Below are 19,266 nucleotides of genomic sequence, written 5' to 3'. Positions count from 1 at the left end.
AGACATTATCATGTCTGAATCTGTGCGTGGCTGAGTCTACCAGTGTGTTTGGACAGCCACTTTCCCTCGCTGCAAAGTATGTCTCCTTTTTATCCTTAGTGGTATTTTGTTTTATGCCCTTGTTGGTGAAATTGTGAGAGGCTAAATTTGGTTCTTCCTCCAAATCTAAATATCTTCAGAATATAATCTGAATATCCAAATTTAGGGTTGGGTTGGGTTGGGTTTCCTCTTATATTTATTTTGTTTGTTTATTACCATAATGACTTCCCTAATAATTGTAGTTTGTACCCTAGCCTGAGAGTGGCAACTAAGAGAATATATGCCTGCTGCCTTTATGCTCTCTATACCTCAGTTTCTTCCTATATATTAGTGGGAGGTATGTCAGTGATTTTTATTTATCTCATAGGATTATATTGAATGTCAATTAGGTGTATTTTAAAACACTTACAAAGCTATTTGTGTCCCCCAAATTATCTACTCATAAAAATACTAATTTTAAAAGGGTCCCTGTGGTAATGAGGTTTACAAGTAAGCTGTCAGTTTAAAATATTTTGATTTCAGTTTTATTTAAAAAAGAAAATCCAGAGAATGGACTTGAGGACATGGGGAGGGGGAAGGGTAAGCTAGGACGAAGTGAGAGAGTGGCATGGACGTATATACACTACCAAATGTAAAATAGATAGCTAGTGGGAAGCAGGCGCATTAGCACAGGGAAATCAGCTCGGTACTTTGTGATCACCTAGAAGGGTGGGATAGGGAGGGTGGGAGGGAGACGTAAGAGGGATGAGATATGGGGATATATGTATATGTATAGCTGATTCACTTTATTATAAAGCAGAAGTTAACACACCACTGTAAGGCAATTATACTCCAATAAAGATGTTAAAAAATAAAATAAAATAAAGTTTATCATACTAGCAAAAAAGAAGAGGAAAATCCACTTCAAGTTTGCTATGTAAAGTTTTGAAATTTTGTGTAAATGCTAACATCACATGGAAATCACATTTTGTACAATTTTATAGCCACCATTTTTTTTTTATCTGACTGTTCTTGTAATTTTCTTTTTAGTTGCCTTCAGGGAACAATATGAGAGCTCTACTTAGAGCTTATTTAACTCCTATCAATTCTTACCAACAAAAATCAAAGATTATACAAAATTATACAAACATTCATTTGGATAAGAGGCAGTCCATTGAATTATGCTAAAACAGTTTTTATATTAAAACTGATTCATTTTATTTCCTCACTTCAGTGATAGGCTACTAAACTCTTACAGCCTTCTGAAACACAAAAATTGAAAAAGTCTTATTCATGTAAAAAATTTTTTTTAATTCTACATAAAGCAAATGTCTGTCATATCAAAATGTCCAAAATTATAAAGGTTATCAGGCATCACTCTTGGTAGCCTTGGAAATTATTTGTTTGATTTTTGAGGAAATCCTTTAACCAGTCAAGTTGAGTAATATTTTTAACTTACTTTCCTCTGCATTAAAAGGATATGCCTGTTAAGATATATCTAGGTCATATATAATATGTTCATCTGTCTTCTACCACCTCTGTGGGTTGAGATGCACATGGTTTAAGTGAATCTGTGTGACAAATATTAGAGCAGTCTTGACCCCAGTGTGTCAACTTCTGTGAGTCTGGCGGTTCTCAAAGAATTTGTTGGCTGAGCTATAGAGTCTCTAAGAAACTCTAAATTGAAGAAGGAAGACTAAAGTTTGGGGAGGGAAAGTGAAAAAGGTTGAAAAATACATATAACTTCCTAAATAAAAATTTTGTCATATATCATCAAGAGTAGCCCAGGAAATCCATTCTTATGGCTTCTAAATCCTTGAATCCAGCAATATAAAAATTTTTTATTTTGATTTAGGTTTAAATGTTCAGTTTCTTGAAATGCCAGTTTCTTTACAACCTAAACCACTTGTCAAGTTCAGACCATGGGGAAGAATATTACTATTTTTCAAATACAGATTATTAAATCCATTCCATTTGAAAGAGTAGAGATGCAGGTCAAACATCCTCTACTTCATGTTTTGGATCCCCTGGGAGATAGGAATCATTTAATACTTTCTGAATACTTGTCATAAACTTCCATCACAGATACTTTTTCTTAAATCTGCAAGGCAAGTTGTCTTTTTATATGCTTGTTTTGCCTCTTTAAGAGAGAAAAGAGAAGAAAGAGGGAATGGAATTAAGATTTAAAGAAACATGACTGGTTTGTGTGTTTGATGCTTTCCAGAAACAGGAAATTTATTAGAAGAAATTGAGGGTAATCTATATTTAAGGGAAGCAGTTTATATGTCTTATTGGCCATGGTTTCCCCAATGAAAGAACGTTTAATATATCTTTATTGAGTAAATAGTCTTGAATAAAATTATAAATTTATAAAATATTTTTGTTTGATCTTTACGGCAATCCTTTGGGATGAGTAAAAGCAATATCATATCTCTTTCTGGTGTTGTTGCTAACTTGGCTTCCTGACCCAAAGTCAGTATCAATCCATTCCAATTGTGGAAGACCTAGGAGTCATCTGAACAAGCAGGAATTGAGATGTTAAAACCACTGGTTTTATCTCACATCTGGAAGTGAGAAGACCTGTCAAAACATGGGTTAATTGTTTATATGGTAAAAAACTAGATGTTGAAGTGAAAAATCTAAAGTGCTAAATATGTTCATTGTAATTAAATATGAGCTGTTTTCGAAAAAGGTACACTGAAATTTACTACAGAAAGGATCCAAGACTCTCTCTGATGAACTTGGTATACAACCTCTTTCTTTAGAGAATAGTACAAGCACAGGGAGCAGCTGCAGGACCCCCAAATTCTTGGAGGTAAAGAATATCTAGAATTTAGATAGATATTATTATTATATCTATTAATAATAAAATATAATTATTCTATTTTTCTATTTAGAATAATAGAATTTATGGATTCTAACAGGTCACATCACATGTTGGTAACTGAGGTGTGAAAAAACAAAGGACCATACTCTGGCTTGTACTCCACAGAAATCACACCTTACTTGTAACTTTAGATTTGGTTGGATCCTTTTCCAATGAATTAAGGGCAGCAAGCATTAAAAAAAAAAAAACACTAAAATTGAACTCAGACAAATTTAAAATGTAAGATCTAAAGGTGGTACATTCTGGGCCTAGATAATTTGAATTCTGTCTTTGAACAGAAGAGCAGCCATGGGGAAATTAGGCTTCTTGTGATGACATCAGAGACATCTCATCCCCTGGGTGTCAATGGTCACATTTAGAACGTTGCTCTAAAGTCCGATGCAGACTCTCTGCTGATAAGTTTCTGAGAGGCAAGTTTTTGGGTCTCATTGATTTACTGAAACATTCATTCAATTAAGAAATTTTTGAGTTCCTGGAAGGAGCCAGTGGTATGCTAGGCCATACAGCTACTACATAGGCATGGCTCATGTTTGGTGCAACCTAAATTTTGTTGCTTTGGTAAAGATAACATTACTTCCGAGAAGGGAGGCTAAATATTATAGAAAAGAACAGAACAGAAGTAGGATGCCTCCATAAAAGGAGGCAAATACATAAGATTGGAAATTGAAGTGTGCGTTCAGTTTGAGTAAATAAAAATATGAGATTAATTGCTCTTATATGGGTAATTAAATGGGGGGGGGCGGGGGGAAGGGTTCCCATGATGTTAATCCTTTCTGAGATTAACATGCTTTTATATACTGGTTTCAGTTAGTCATTTGCCAATGAAGGCTTTTAGATAGCATTTAAGAGAAATCTGTACAGGTCAAAACAAAAAAAGAGACAATCTTTCCTAGCAGAGAAAATTGTTAGAGATAAGAGTATACATAAATTATGAAATTTGCTGTAAAATCATTCGAAATGGGTGTATTCTTATGTGGCCACCTTAGCTATATGTGTATCTCAGAGCAGAGTAAGCCCATCTATATCATATCATCTAGAAACCAGTATTTGAGTAGCCTCATAAAATATTTCAAAGTATAAAGTCTCAAATTTCCTTTGATGTTAAAGAAGAGAGACACAGTAAATAGGTAAGGTTTTGGATATAAGATAAAGAAAAGTTGGAAGAAAATTATTTCATTATCATCAAAATCAATTATTGAGTTTCACTGTATTTATATCACTTCTTTTAGAGTGGTAAAGTTAGGAGAAAATTTAAACATTTTCTTCTAAGAATGTACAATTTAAAAGGATAATTTTAATATAGAAAAGGTTAACTGATGAATAGAACATATTCTATTTAGGAATGTTTACTTAGATAAGGACAAAGTATTCATGTTTCCTTCAATGGTAGTTGAATCAGCAGTATCTCTAAGTTTGCTAATAACTTGAACACTATGATTTTGGACTTGAACCCTAAGGAGTCAAGTTCAAATGATGACTTGTATGTTCTCTATTATTTAGTTGGGAAATTAGACCTGGCTATTTAAGGTTTCTTAAATCATTACATATATGTTACATATTTTAAACAGCTTTCAATATAATTCTTGTGAATTGGCTTTGCAGATATGCCTGTTTACTTTTTTTAGATTATTTAGGAGATTAGCATTAGAAGATATGTTTAATTACAATTTTTCCTTATAAAGTAGGCAAACTTTCATGTTTACTAAATAATAAGAAATATAAATTGTTTATTTATTAGTGAATGTGGAAAATAATTTTCTCTGAATGTAACCCAGTCTGGTATCTTTGCATAAACAAGCCCTAATTCAAAGCTATTGCAACAGGAGGGAGAGACCGGAACTCAATGTGAGCTGTACTCCAGGGGAAAAAAAGGGCAGGAGAGTTTTCAATTAGCAATAATCACGCCTGGGATAAACCTCATTGGCAATAATCACGCCTGGGATAAACCTCATTGGCTACGATACTGCCACTGTGAAAAGCTGGGCAGGAGAGTTTTAAGAGGTGAGGTGGAGGCCTCTAAGTCCGCCTTTGTTTGCTAATTGGATTTACCTACAAGAAAAGGAAGATAGTTTTACAACTTGGAGCAAGGTACCTATCAAATTTAGGCTTCTATCTTCCTACAGACACTGAAAGATAGAGTTGCTGTCTTCCTGGCTGGTTACATTTCAAAGGAATGACTTCCAGGTCTTTGAGAAAGACATCTGTGGGTTGTAAAACTGGCTAGAGCCTTTGAAAGATATTTACATTTCAAAGGAGCAGAGAAAGATTTTACAATGATATGTTTTCTAAAGTAAATGCTCTAAGAAAAGAGAGATCAAGGGCTTAGAGTCAGGAAGATAACTGAAGTTTAGTCAAGCTGAGGGGGACCAGCTTGAGCAATATATTGTGTCGTGATTATGTTATAATTTGGACTTCTTCTCCAAGGTTCTTTGACTGTGGACCTCTGGGTGTGACTCATTTGGACTTCTGGAAAGGGGAAGGAACAATAGGGATGATGCTTTGGTACTCTTCTTTACTCTGTTACCAACTATTTATGTCTTGAGAAGCTGCCTTTGGGGCCTTTAAATTTTATAAGTTGAGAAGAAATTAGATATTTATTCTAGTAACAAACAATAATGAAATAAATTATTGGAATTGCCTAGATTATCATAGAAATACACTTAGTAGTAGTATTTTTAGTACTTGTGTTGAACTTAGCCATCATGATGCATAAAAAAGAGATGTTGTTATACTATAAAGATAAGTAAATTAAGGTAAGTTGTGCTGAACAATTACTTAAACAGAATAGCCTGATTCTTATACTAGCAGCTTCTTACCTTCAAACTGGAATTAAAAGAGAAAGTGTTTATATGTCATCCTGTTAAGGAGACAGTGATGATTATAAATTCTCGTCCTCCTTCAGAATCTTAAACAAAAAGCCTTAATTTCTGGAAAATTCTATAGTCCTATAATGCTGAAACATTATTCAGAATAAAACAACTCATAAAAATGTTGATTAAAAAAAGAACTACCTAGCTAATTCTGAATTCTCTGAAAGCTAAAGCTCTCTACTACCTATTTTTTGAATGCTGTTGCAGGTAATTAGATATGATTTTCCAGTTATTGGGGAAAGAGCAGATGTGACTGGGATTGCTGAGATCATAATTTTATGGTGCTAATGTGATGCTGACCGTGTGAGGGGATGTGAAGATGAGGCAGTTAACAGTAGATGTAAGGATTTGGAACTGGGAGTCTTTGAACTATATTTGAAAGAATCAGAGCAAGGGCTTAAAGTCATTTTATTTCTCTTTTTTCTTCTTTCTTTGTTTCCTTCTGCCATTCTTATAGCAGCTGAATTCTTGGAGTCTCTCTCCTCACTCTTCCTTTCCAACATTTTCCTTCTATTTCTTTCTCCTTTAGCACTGCTCTTTAAGAAAATAGGACACTGAAAGAATAGATAACATCAAACAACCATCAGACAGCAGGGCCTAATCATGCCAGTATTCAGTAAGCCATGTCTGAAGACTCTACCTTTCCTCTGGGTTTGATAGGATAGGAAAAGGAATTGAGAAATGTGGCTCTACTGATAAGGAAACATCACCATAAACTATGAATTAGCAGCAGGTCACTGGATTTACATCACTGCTATTAATAATGCCTTTTTTACTCTTTGACTTCTATGGACATATCACCTAGGATAATGACCCTCCATCTATTTGCACAGGTGCAAGGAAATAAAAAAAGGTCCTAAAATGTACATACAGGCTCACACACACATAAGCATGCTGGGCATACTAAATTATAGAAAAGAATAATTCATCAATAAAGTAAATGTTGTGAAGTCCTGTGATTCATCATTCATGATTCATTCATAACACAAATTAAAAAATAATTTTGAAAGAAGCTGACAGATTGGACCAGAGGCATAAATCTAAGCTATCCAGGCAGTATAACTCTGCACAGTAACATTATTGGAACAGCTGTTATCTTTGTGTAGCTCACACCTAGGTTGTTTTTGTAGACCCTAATGATGACAAAACCAATTAGCAGATTAGAAATTGCCAAAAATCAGGGATGCCTTGCTGAAGAATCTCTAAAACTGAATAGTATTTTGGCTAATGCTATTCTTTGTTCATCTCAGGATTTATAGAATAAGAATGTTTTGTGTGTAAACATCTGTTGCTTCAGGGGAGCATCCATCATGCAGTTGCCAAATGATATAGACATATGTGCATATGGAAAGCCTTAAGATCTGTGGTACTGCTGAATTTCTTAACATAGATTAAAACGTCTAATCAGGTTTTTTTTTAAAGTAAACCTACTTTATAAAATGAACTGTTGAATAGTTTGATGTAAAAGAAAGCATTTCAAAGGATATTTCATTTAAATGTAAATGTAGACTATGCATTATTAAAAAGAATGTGGCTTTTCATATTCTTGTTTTTCTAGACACCTGGGATCAAAGTCACCTTTTGAACTTACACAGTAAGCTTCTAAACTTAAATCTTACTGTTAAGGATTTAAGTTCCTTATTTTCACTGTTAAAAGACAAATGCTACCTAAAGTTTTATCTGCAGCATTAATTTTCCTGTAAAGACAGGGGAACTGAATTAGTAGGGGAAAGGGTAGGACTCTGGAACACTTAGGTCGTAGCTTTGGAATCAGACCTCTCAGCAGTTTCATGCTTTGTGGATAATTAAAATCGATACAAAATAATTACACAGCTGGAAGGATCTCCAGATATTTAATCCAGTCCCTTTCCTCCAGGAGAAACTAACTCTAGTCTAAACCAACATCCACACAGGCATTCAGGATACATGAAAGAAATAGGAACCCTAGATTTACTTTCTGCACTTAGTATGAACATTGCAAATGTGGCCTGGTAATAAGTGTTCAGAAGGAGATTATTATATTATTATTTTTATAAAGACGATGTAAGCATCATACAATAGCCTTCTGCAATCGCAAGATAATCCATGGAAGGCAGTGATGGCTAAAATGACTGTCATTTTTAGTGTTTCTCATGTCATATCTTAAAAGTCCAGATCAAGTGCTATTCCTCCCTAAAATCTTACTAATCTCCATATCCATTGGTTATTTAACTTTTGGTACCTTTATTTAGTAAGGCTTTAGGATATATACGTAAATCTATAATATGAATATAGATAGCTGTATAAAGTAGCTTTTGACATCTCTGCCCCTTAATGAGAAGTCCTTGAATGCTAGTTGCCAGAGCCTAGCACAATGCTCTGTACGTGGTCATTACTCAGCAAATGCTGGTTTTTAATATTTTTCTTCTAAATCCGGTTGAAGCTAGTTTTTCTTTATTGTTCTGTCCTCAGGGCAGGTGAGGACAATCCTGAGAAGTGTTGAGTCTCCTGGCTGATTTCAGTTCTCTATTCCAACATTATGTTTCTCTTTATTTCTTTTTTTAAGGCTTCTTTGTTTTTTTTATTTTATAGAGATCAAATATTGTAAGAATAAATAAAACAAATATTTCCAAGTTCCATTAATGTTCCACTTTTTTCAAGTAAAATTTAACGTGACAAAGTTAGTCTACGACAAAAGATTTTTGGATGATCTCTTGGAGTTCAATTTTATTTTTTAGGTACACTTTTCCTAAAGAAAAAGGCCATGGCTCTTGAAGCTTTTGGTAAATCAGTAGAATTCAAAAATTGTAAAGGAACATGTCAAGTTAGATTAGTGGATTAGTCCAAGGCATCTACAAAGTTTTAGGGAAACAATGTATTACACTCACTACATGCTTTGAAAAAAATAAATAAAAGAGAACTTTTCATCAATATTCAATATTGGGCCACCATATGGAAGTGCATCCTATTCACACCATTCATGTTTCCTTTAATCCTGCTGTCTTTGACTAGTGGTCAAAATACAAGATTTCTATTACAGAAAATATTTCCCATCAATTGTTATTTCTACAACCAACTGCCTTCACAATCTCTTTTCTGTATTCTGTGACCTACATTCCACATTTCTTTACAATATATTCTTTCTTCTTCCTTTAGCTAATAAACTTCCAGTTCCCTCACTTGCCAAGAAACAAAGGCAACTCAAGTGGAGGCTGTACATTCCACTACAGCCAGAAGGGGATGGGGGAGTGGGGAGGTGAGGGCTGAAAATGGGAATAACATTCTAAATGTCCATGCATTCAAATACCATCACTTTCTTTGTCTGCAAGACCCTTACTCTGCATACACATCCCAGACACAGTCTTCTAATCCTTGAGGACCCTGGAATCTGGCTCCCTATCTTCCTTTTGACCCCCAAACCCAAGCATCCTTGTGTATAGCTTCAGTGTCATTATGGTGAACCCATCAATTTATCCCAAGAAATTTTACTGACACTTCACTCAACAAACATCATCAAAGCTCAAGTCCAAAGAAAAGAATGAATATCCCTCTCTCTCTTTCTCTCTCTCCCCCATTCCCTCTGTTCAACCTCCATGCTCTTCAGCCCTATGATTATCTATTTAATTTTCCTAAAGCACCACATTAATCCATGCAGTCACTGATTCCTATTGCCACATGTTCAGTCTTCCTATTTCTGGTGTTCAAAGACCATCAAACTTGGCCCTCCACCTTAGTCTCTAGACAATTTTTGTTGCTTGGGCAAGATTATAACTCATCCAACAATTCTCCAAATATGCCTAATTTTCTAGACTTCTAAGCCATTCTCATGACCTCTGTCAATTGTGTCCTACCCTCCCCCACACAATAAAACTACTTTCCTTTAAGATCCAAATGGCCAGTAGTCTCTGACCACTCCATATGAAAGTGTCTACGTGCTTCTCAGAAGTTCTGTGGATTGGGTTCCACTGTTTGAAAGCATTTATTTCTTTGTTTTGTGGTTAACTGTAAATTTATCTAAGTCTCCTTAATTGCCTAAAAGGTAGAACCAGCTTACTGTGTTAGTAAAATAGGGTATTAGTTCAGTGTCTACCTCTAATGAGCTCTTTCTGACTTACCACTTCACCCTACTGAGCTACAATTGTATGTGTATGTAACAGGAGAATGAGGACGTCGATTAAAATGATGTGTTAAATTTTGTATGTGTTCTATGAAATTATCAGAAAAGTGGCCAGGGCGTTCTATGTTTATTACTTCCATATCACTCTTTTTATAGTAGGCTAAAAATAGTAGATATTCAATAAATATTCATTAATATGCATTGAATAAGGAGGAGATATTTACTTTTTTTTTTAACAGAGCACAATAATTTTTAAGGAGTCAATAATCCACTTAAGGATACAGTTCTCAGTCATCTACCCCTTTTCATCACATCTGTGATTAGATTTCTCCACTAGCTTTGTCTTCTGGGCCACATCTTTGGCCTATGGCGAATACTAAAACTAGTATAAAAAGCATGGCATATCAGGTTTGAAAAAACAGACTTCTAAGTTTTAGTGGCAAGTTGTACAATGCCACAATTTCTTTGAAAAAGCCTTTGCAAAACACCTCAATTACACCTCATCATTATGTTTCTTGTGCCTTTCTGGATATTTCTCTAATAAACTATGTAAAACTCACCTTGTTAATCACCATTAACAAAGCTCCATCACATGGTTCATCTTGTTTGAACCTCATAATAAATCAGAAGTTGTACCTTCTTCCTGTCTCATTGGTTGCCTCAAGTTGTAAATTTTGCATAATTATATAGATTTTTCTTCAAATGATGATATCTTATAAACATGGCGAGTTATGTCTTCTAGAAGCCCATATCTTCTGGGGTTTTTACATTGATAAGAAACATTGAAAACTTAGTTCATTTTTACAAAGATTTCAGAATTTTAAACATCTCTGAGTAGGGTTATATGCCAACAGATGCTTAATTTTCAGTGTAGCCCACATTATCCAATGCCCAGAGGATGTTTTTTCTTTTTTAAATATTTAAATAACAGTAATATTGGCAAACACCATCTTCTCCCCCTAGATGTGTAATACAGGAATGATTTGTTGGCTACTAAAGATATTAAATTTCATTTGTCTTTGCCCTAGATATAAAGACCAAGTGAAAGATGGAAATATTTTTGATAAGTAAGTTATCACAAATAGCATAGTTTCTACTTAAAAAGTAAAAAAAAAAACTAACTCAGCCTCAGGACTCTAATTTTATTTGTGTGCCATCTAATATTTGTAAGTGGACTTCACTTTGAGCTTGTTTATCCTGGCAGTTCAGAATGCAAATATAACAACAAAATTCCCTGAAAAAAAAATTTCAGCTGATCAAAACCCCTTAAAGAATTGTTTAAAAGATGTTATTTTCTTTAGTACAGTAAGTAAAGTACTATTGTGATCAAAATGTGAGAGAAATAAAGTTAATTTATATTAAATACAGAAAGGAATACAAATAACTCATAATAAATTCAAAACAAGAATGTGCCTTATTTATAACTAGCTTACCTTATCTCAGTATTTGAATTTTCCTTTGAATATAATTTTGGAGGAATTGCGCTTTTCTTGGCTAAGGTTCTATTTTAAAACACACACATATATGTTGTGGACAATGTAGCCCTCCATCCTAATAACTGAGATTAATATCCAGTGACATTTATACACTACCAAATGTAGAATAGCTAGTGGGAAGCAGCTGCATGGCACAGGGAGATCAGCTCGGTGCTTTGCGACCACCTAGAGGGGTGGGATAAGGAGGGTGGGAGGGAGACACAAGAGGGAGGAGATATGGGGATACACGTATGCATATAGCTGATTCATTTTGTTATACAGCAGAAACTAACACAACACTGTAAAGCAACTATACTCCAATAAAGATGTTAAAAAAAAAGTACGTGAGATTAAAATAGAATAATTGTGAAGTAAATGTATTTTTTTCCCCTTAGACTTGGGACATGATTCAGCATTTAAAACTTATAATTCCCCAAAAGATGTTACAGAGACAATTCAGCTGTTGGATTTGTTTCAGAATAAATAAGGGGCTTAATATAATATGCATATAATATCCATATGTGTGCATACATATAGAGTCTTACATATCTAACCTATGTATCATGTGTTGATATATTTTTTCCTTTTTAGTGTGCACAATTTCAGTTCATTCAGTGATATACTTAGGCAAATGTTACCAAGCCTCTCTCCTCTGTTCAGGAAATGAGATCAACAGTGCTTATGGGAAACGCACGTGGAATCATCAGTCTTTGGTGCTCATCTAGTCACATTAGCATTGTGCTTCACTAATAATGTGGGGTTTGGCACAAATCTAATGATATTAATAGAGAATCACTTCTGTTTGTATAGAGAAGTAAATGGTGGATAATTGTGCTCTGTCTGCCCTTATTCAATCCTTTGTTCACTCTCCCACAGCCAACATGCCTCCCATATCCCACCTGAAACTGGAGGCAGTCTTTCTTGGCTTTTCTACTTTTTCTAATATTTCTTAGCCTTGTGGGAGAAGATAGGAGGAGGAGGAATAGAAGAAGTCTAGTTCAAAATATGCAGTTTCCTATTTAATGTCACCGCTGGACTTGTTCAAAGAGAAACTCAGATCCTTTTTTTCTTTTTTTAAAGTAGTATCCAGACAAAAGTTTTAGGCTGTAACTCAGGTATGTAATGTTACAGCAGCTTTATATTTATATATTAGAGAAATCTGTATATTTATATGTTAGAGAATTCTAACATAAAAACCTTTTTATTTATATTTCAGTAAAAGTCCTTTTAAAAATATTTGAAATCTGAAAAAAATATTTCCCAAAAGATAATCTCTGTTACAAGGAGGGAACACATTTATTCGTTCCACAGGAATTTGCTGGGTGTCTTGTATGTGCCAGGCATCTCCTCACTGGAGATACAGTAGGAAAAGGAGGACAAAGTTCCTTTATCCAGTAATACTTAAAGGGTAAAAGCTTGTATTTATAAGGACTGGAGCTACCCTTAAAACCACTAGACTCAGTAATTCTACAGTGCCCATAACATCTTACACTAAACATGTAGTAAGTACTTTAATGATACATTTCCTCACCAAACTGGAAGGCCATTACATGTTTAGCTAAAATATCTTCACTTTGGAGTGAACAAACAAAAGCACTGGGTTTGATCAAAATGTAGAAGAGAAATATCTATTTGTTATGAATCTGCCTCTTACTATAAAGGATATAAGAATTATTTACATCTACTGGAAAAAAAAACTTTGCAAGTTTTGTTTCCAAAACGTTTCGTGACATTGATTTATTAACTATGAATTGTTCATATATTGTGATGGACTACCACTTAAGGTGTTTTTGTTGTTGTTTTTACTGTTCCTGAAAGATTTGCAGCTACTTTACCCCATCAGCTTGGTTTCTTTCTCCTCTCTCCTGGAGCCCTAGTTTCCTGGCAAACAGCAGGAATGTTATAGATTTAGGAATTAACCTTCAAGAAGGTGCTTTAGATGGCAATGTCTCCAAGTACTGCTCAATTTTTTAGTCTCTCTTTTGGGCACAACTTGGCAAAGTGAAAATATGCCAAAAGACGGAGAGGAAAATATTTTGCATTGGAAATTTTTCCTTTTCTTGAAAGAAACATCACTCACATTTAGGCTAGATTATACACCACGACCTGGAATTGGAAACCTAGCAGCTGATGAATTGGAACTTTTCTGTGAAACAAGCCAATTTAAGTTAGAGTCATGGACTGTTCACACAGGCTATCAAATTCAACCAGATGAAACAGTGCCTGGCAAAAGTTTGACTGAATCTAGAAAAGAAAAACAGATTCACTTAACAGAAAACGGCTGGTAAGAGATTAAAATTTTTAAATATGTACTAAAATTACTGTTGTTCAGGCTGATAATTTCTCAGTGCTGACAGGCCACAGAAAGGCTTGATATAGCCGGAGTAGCTTTGGAGACAGGAATTTTGTTTGGTTTTTGTTTCTATGTTTTATTCAAATTATTGTTCTTTATAAAACTGCTTGGGTCATTTTTATTAACGTAGGAGAGCCTGGACTTGTTGCAAGAGATATTGTCTAAAGAGTGATAACACTAAAGACCTTTAGTCCCTATATGGATAAGAGAAAAATAACTAAATTAGGGTAGGTCTTTTTATATAAACCTATCTTAACAAAACAATCTTAGTAAATACTTTAATCTAATAAAATATCCCCATAGTCAAATAGTGTTTTAAAATACCAGCTATACATTTTCAAGTTCATTTTTTTCAGAGCTTTTAAAGAACCATAGAAATACTGTATGTAAAAAATGAATAAATCCAACAGTAGTGATAGAAAAGGATACAAATATAATACATGAAAGGTCCTGCAACTTACTTTAATCACCTAAGAAAAGTAAGAACACTATTTCTCAGATAATTTTTTAAGTCAATATTACTACAACTCACTATATTAAAGGCTCTCAAAATGAGGGAATTAGTCATGGAATAACATTTTCTACAATTAATGACATATTTAATTTTCTTATTTAGTCATATTGCTTACTTTACTCATAATCAAAATATAATTTAGAGAATGTATTATTTCATTTAGAAATTAACAGCTGGCTTGTAAGAAAGACTTATGTCAGATTAATTACTGCCTTTTTAAATTTTATAATATACTGTGACAGAAAATTAATGATGCCTGCAGTATTTAGCATAGTTCATAACCTACATTTCAATGAAAATATACTGTTATTAATGATAAACATTGCACAGATATAATATACATGAATTGCTGTCCATTTTATGTCTGTTCTGTATAATTCTATGAAATGAAGCTATATTCATTCTGTTTATTAATTTAGGCTTCATGGATTAAAATTTGCATTCATTATGTTCATGTGTATATAGGATTATATGAATTTAATCAACTCAAGGCAGGACAAGTAGTGTTTGACTGACAGTTTCTTCAAGATTCTAATCTGGTCAAGAATTTATTTCCCATTCATTTTATCATAGACATATGAGGATTTTAGGTAGTATCCATTCCCTTCATGCTCCCTGTGCCAAAAGCAAGGTAGTGTCCCACAGACAGACGTGGACTTGTATAGTGTCCACAGAGAGATGCTTCCATAGCATGCACTGACATTTAAAGCATGATATCTCCAGTTTGGTGTCTCAGATGTAAGTTTCTTGCACAGTTTTAGTTAAAATTCCTTTTTCCTGTAATGAATAGCAGGGCCCCTTACATTATAGTATATCAGGTGTAAAATTCCAGATTCTCAAATAGGGTCACCTCTTTCATTTTTAGTCCTACTGAATTCAGCCATTTTCTTTATACCAGTGGCTAGTGATTGGCTATGACCTCTCCAAACCAAGGACTACAGTAATAAGAAAGACATGGTATATCCCTGGACAAATATGGGAACAGTTATTTTTGGAACCATAGGCATAAAAATACTAAAAAGAATGCCTTAATAGTTTTCCTGTAGAGGATCCTTTTGGAAATACAGAATTGCTATGGAATACTTAGAAGAATATTCATAAATAGATTGTATGAATAGTCAAGATTTCTACATTAATAATGAATGTGAAGTAAAGTTATTTCCATAAAATAACACCAAGTAATATTTGCAGAGCTATGATAATGAGTAAAATGTATCCACTGGTTTCAAGATTGTTCCAAGTGAGTTTAGAAGGTGTGAGTTGTCACAAAATAATACAGCTAAGTTTTCAAAACCTTAAGTAATACCCAGTCTGAGAGACTTCAATCACAACACCATTTCATTTATAATTCACTTTTAAGTGTCTGTATTCCAGAGATTGACTGACAATGGCAGGTGTTTCTGAGTGATTGCTGAAGAAAATATCTAAGATGAGATACAGCAGAAATAAGTCTCTCTAAAAGAAGAGAATTAAAAGCAACCAGGTAGGGAAATGCATTTTTGAGAAAATACAAGAGACTTTCAAATCTCTCTTTGAGGCATATGCCTCACATTGAAAAGGAAGCATTTGAGGAAAACAGAGATGCCAGAGAGAATAGATAGGGAGTTTCCCTCCCATTAGCCTGAACAGGGTACAGAGGTAGAACTGGGCAACCTAAATTACATTGAATAATCTGAACTATAAAAACCTCTGGGCTATGAATTTGCCTCTACTTTCATAGGAACAGAGTAGATGTACATGAATATTATAATCAATATTTGTTCATAGTGGCAGAATAAGATTATGTTTTCAAAAGTTAGAAATGTTTTAGCATTTTTCTGGGAAGTCATAATTCTCAAAATTTTCTAAAACACAAAGAAAAAAGTAAAGCCTTTCTGGAATGGTAGCTCCTAAAAGTAACTAAAATTGTCAGTTTGGTGTGAATCCTTTCAGACTTTTGACAATATGCAAATATATACATTTACATTAATGGGTTTTTCTGTACTATCCTTCTGTAGATTAATTCAATCATATAAGGTATAAAATAATGTGTGAATACATAGAAACCTACTTTATAGTTTTGACACTACCATGTTTCATTAAATAGATGCACCATAATTCACTGAAGCTATCCCTTTCTGAAGTATATTCATAATATGGTAATATAAGCAATCATAAATTCTAGTGTAATTTAAGTTTTAACACAGTTTCTGATCAACCCCAGTGATGAGAAGGGACTTCCTTCAGTGGAGAACATTCACAGTGCCAGCCAGTTTCTCATAGTATTTTATGAAATCACAACCACCTTTGGATGTAGAAATCATGAGCTTCATTTCACAGCACAAAACAATGTGTTTCTGAGAGGTTAAAAAGTTTATTGCAAGACACGGCTGGTTGGGTAAAGAATCTGAAAAAGAATGAATATGTATATGCATAACTGAATCACTTTGCTGTACACCTGAAACTAACACAACATTGTAAACCAACTATACTCCAATAAAATTTTTTAAAAAAGATAACTTACCCAGTTGTTAAACCAGAAAACTGGTGGGTATGCAGAGTTATCGCCCAGCCCCTGGGGTACAGGCATGCCAAATACAGAAGAACCCTGTCAAGAAAAGATATCCAAAAAATGTGGGTAGTGTGTCCCTCCCATATCATACAGGAATGAAGTCCTGCCCAGAGATGAACTTTTTGGTTTCAGGATCCATTTACATCTTAAAAATTATTGAGAAGTCTAAGGATATTTTGTTTGTGTGGGTTGTAATCTAATACATCAATATTTATGTATTAGAAACTAAACTGAGAAATTTATTTACTAATTCATTTTTAAATGACAATAATAATAAACCCATAGCCAACATTTTTAATTAAAATATATTTTGTAAAACAAACAAGACACAGAGCTAGTAAATGACAAAGCTAATATTCAAAACCAGTTATGTCTGACTGATTCCCTGTCCTTGACATGCCAACAAACTGTGCGAAAATCACAAGAGTATATGTTATTTCATCATGACCTTTTGGTGAGAGAGTTTCACTCTCAAGTTGTTTTCCTTAACTACAGAGCCCTGGATTTAAGAGAATTATTGAACAAAAGTGTGCCATTCTTTTTTTCCTCTAACATCTGTACCAGGAAACCTTGTTGCTTAGACCAAAATGGAGGAGCCATTGCACTGTCACCAAAGTACCAACCTACAAATAGTGTCATGAGGATTGATGGGTTTCTGTATCTTTATATTTTAAATATAAAGCAACATCACTCATGGACATCAAAGGATAAAGATTTTTCATCTAATACAATTTTATACTAATTTGGAGGTGGTTGTTTTTAATGGGATATGAGATAATCCTCTATGTAAATAGGCAATGTATTTCATCCAGAATAATAGTGAAGTCCAGACACTCAATCTATGGATTACCTCTTTGCCCTAATTCAGTATAATCCTGCTGGTATCATAATAAAGCCTCAAATATTTTTTTTTTTTTTTTTTTTTTTTACAAAACAAAGGTTTTTCTTTTGGATAAAAAGTTGTCTCCTAATTATCTACAGGTCATTCTATTATGGAACCAGGAACTTCATTCATTGGTTTATTAAGCAATTGTTACTGGATTTGTGCTTAATTCTAGTGATATCAAAATAAATTAGAAAGAAAGTTCATGTCTCCATTCCTCCAGCAACTACCAGTGTGATAAGTAGGGAAGGGACATGAGCAAGGAATTGATACAAAGTATGATATAAAGTAAAATGAGAGCCCAGTGCTAATTTTGGGTCCTAATACAGAAGACATATGAGAAATAGTGTTAAATAAGGTTTCAGGACAACAGTATTATGGGATTTAATATTATAAAATTTTTAAAGTAATTAGGATAATCCCAGGGAAGGGGGGAACTAGTTTAAAAGGTCCTGTTTAATATGTGATATCAGTTTGTAACTACACAAACAAAACGTCTGGTTAACGTTAAAATAAGACTCTCTTAGTCTGTGTTATGAGTCAGTGCAGTGAACAAGTTAGTCAACCTCCTATCTGGCATCGTGTTCAAAACCAAATGAATGACCAGATCTTTTGTTCACCTGAGTGGACCTTTTGCCATCATCTGGTCACAGCCGCCATTGCAGCCCCTAGTGGTTTGGCTGCTAGAGCGCTTGCCAGAGCTCATGTGTCATTTAGGATGTCCCCAGCCTCTGCACATCTGTTTGTTCTAATGACCACACTCAGCAAGCCCCAGCTTCCGAAGGAGACTCCACTGATTAGCTTAGTCAATACAGCATCTGGTAACTGGTTGGTGGGATAAACAAAAAAGACTCCTGAAGTGAAGGAAGGAAAAATGAATTCTCCAGGCCACGAAGACCAAAATGAAATTACGAGCCATCAACCCAAAGCCATAGAAGCTTGATCATGTACATCAGCCTTGTCTTTGGCATTGCCTGGCACTCCATCCTGGGCCAAAATGTAGATAATTGCAATTATACAATGCTCAGCACTTCAGTTTGGCGGCAGTTTCATAATATAATAAAATTTATCATTTGTAAGCCCGTCTGCTTTTTTTTTGAAAAAAGCCCGAGAACAATTTGATCTGTCCTGCTAACAGCAGACACTGATGCAGGTGGTTTAAAAACAAAACATTTAATCAGGCAGGGTTTTACTGAAACTACTTGACGATTCATCATCCAGCCTCTGCTCATTGTCAATGGTGCCTCTCTAAGCTATTCTTTATAGAATATTTAAAGAGCCTGGACTACATGGGCCTCTGTCTCGGGTTCTATTGTACTATAAATTGTAGTTCCAATTTGTTTCAAATGTGGCGTGGATTGTCAGGATGCCATGACTCATGCTTGGTTCAGATGAATACTGTATAGTAGTTATACCGAAAAGCACAGTTTTCACTATGTATTTATTGGAAGTTCTAGAATATTCCTAGACTACAGTTTTCTCAGGTTTTAGCCCCATAAAATCATTCTACTCCTACATTTCCTTATGTTCATTTTCTTCACAGGGCAAAATTCAATCAATGGCTTAATGAACACTGTGTAGATTCTGGCCCCCTAAAATGGCCATTGCCATATGAGGTT

General features: G+C 34.3%; 1 protein-coding gene and 1 pseudogene across 3 annotated transcripts in view; one reads left to right on the top strand and one right to left on the bottom strand.

Annotated features, from left to right (window-relative positions):
- SYT1 (synaptotagmin 1) overlaps positions 1-19,266 on the top strand; it is a 566,654-nt gene that overhangs the window by 68,434 nt on the left and 478,954 nt on the right. The window lies entirely within an intron of this gene.
- LOC132499667 (U4 spliceosomal RNA) lies at positions 4,780-4,886 on the bottom strand (annotated as a pseudogene).

The sequence above is a fragment of the Mesoplodon densirostris genome, chromosome 11, assembly GCF_025265405.1.
Source record: "Mesoplodon densirostris isolate mMesDen1 chromosome 11, mMesDen1 primary haplotype, whole genome shotgun sequence".
Lineage (NCBI taxonomy): Eukaryota > Metazoa > Chordata > Mammalia > Artiodactyla > Ziphiidae > Mesoplodon > Mesoplodon densirostris.
This window is presented reverse-complemented; position numbering and strand designations above follow the sequence as displayed.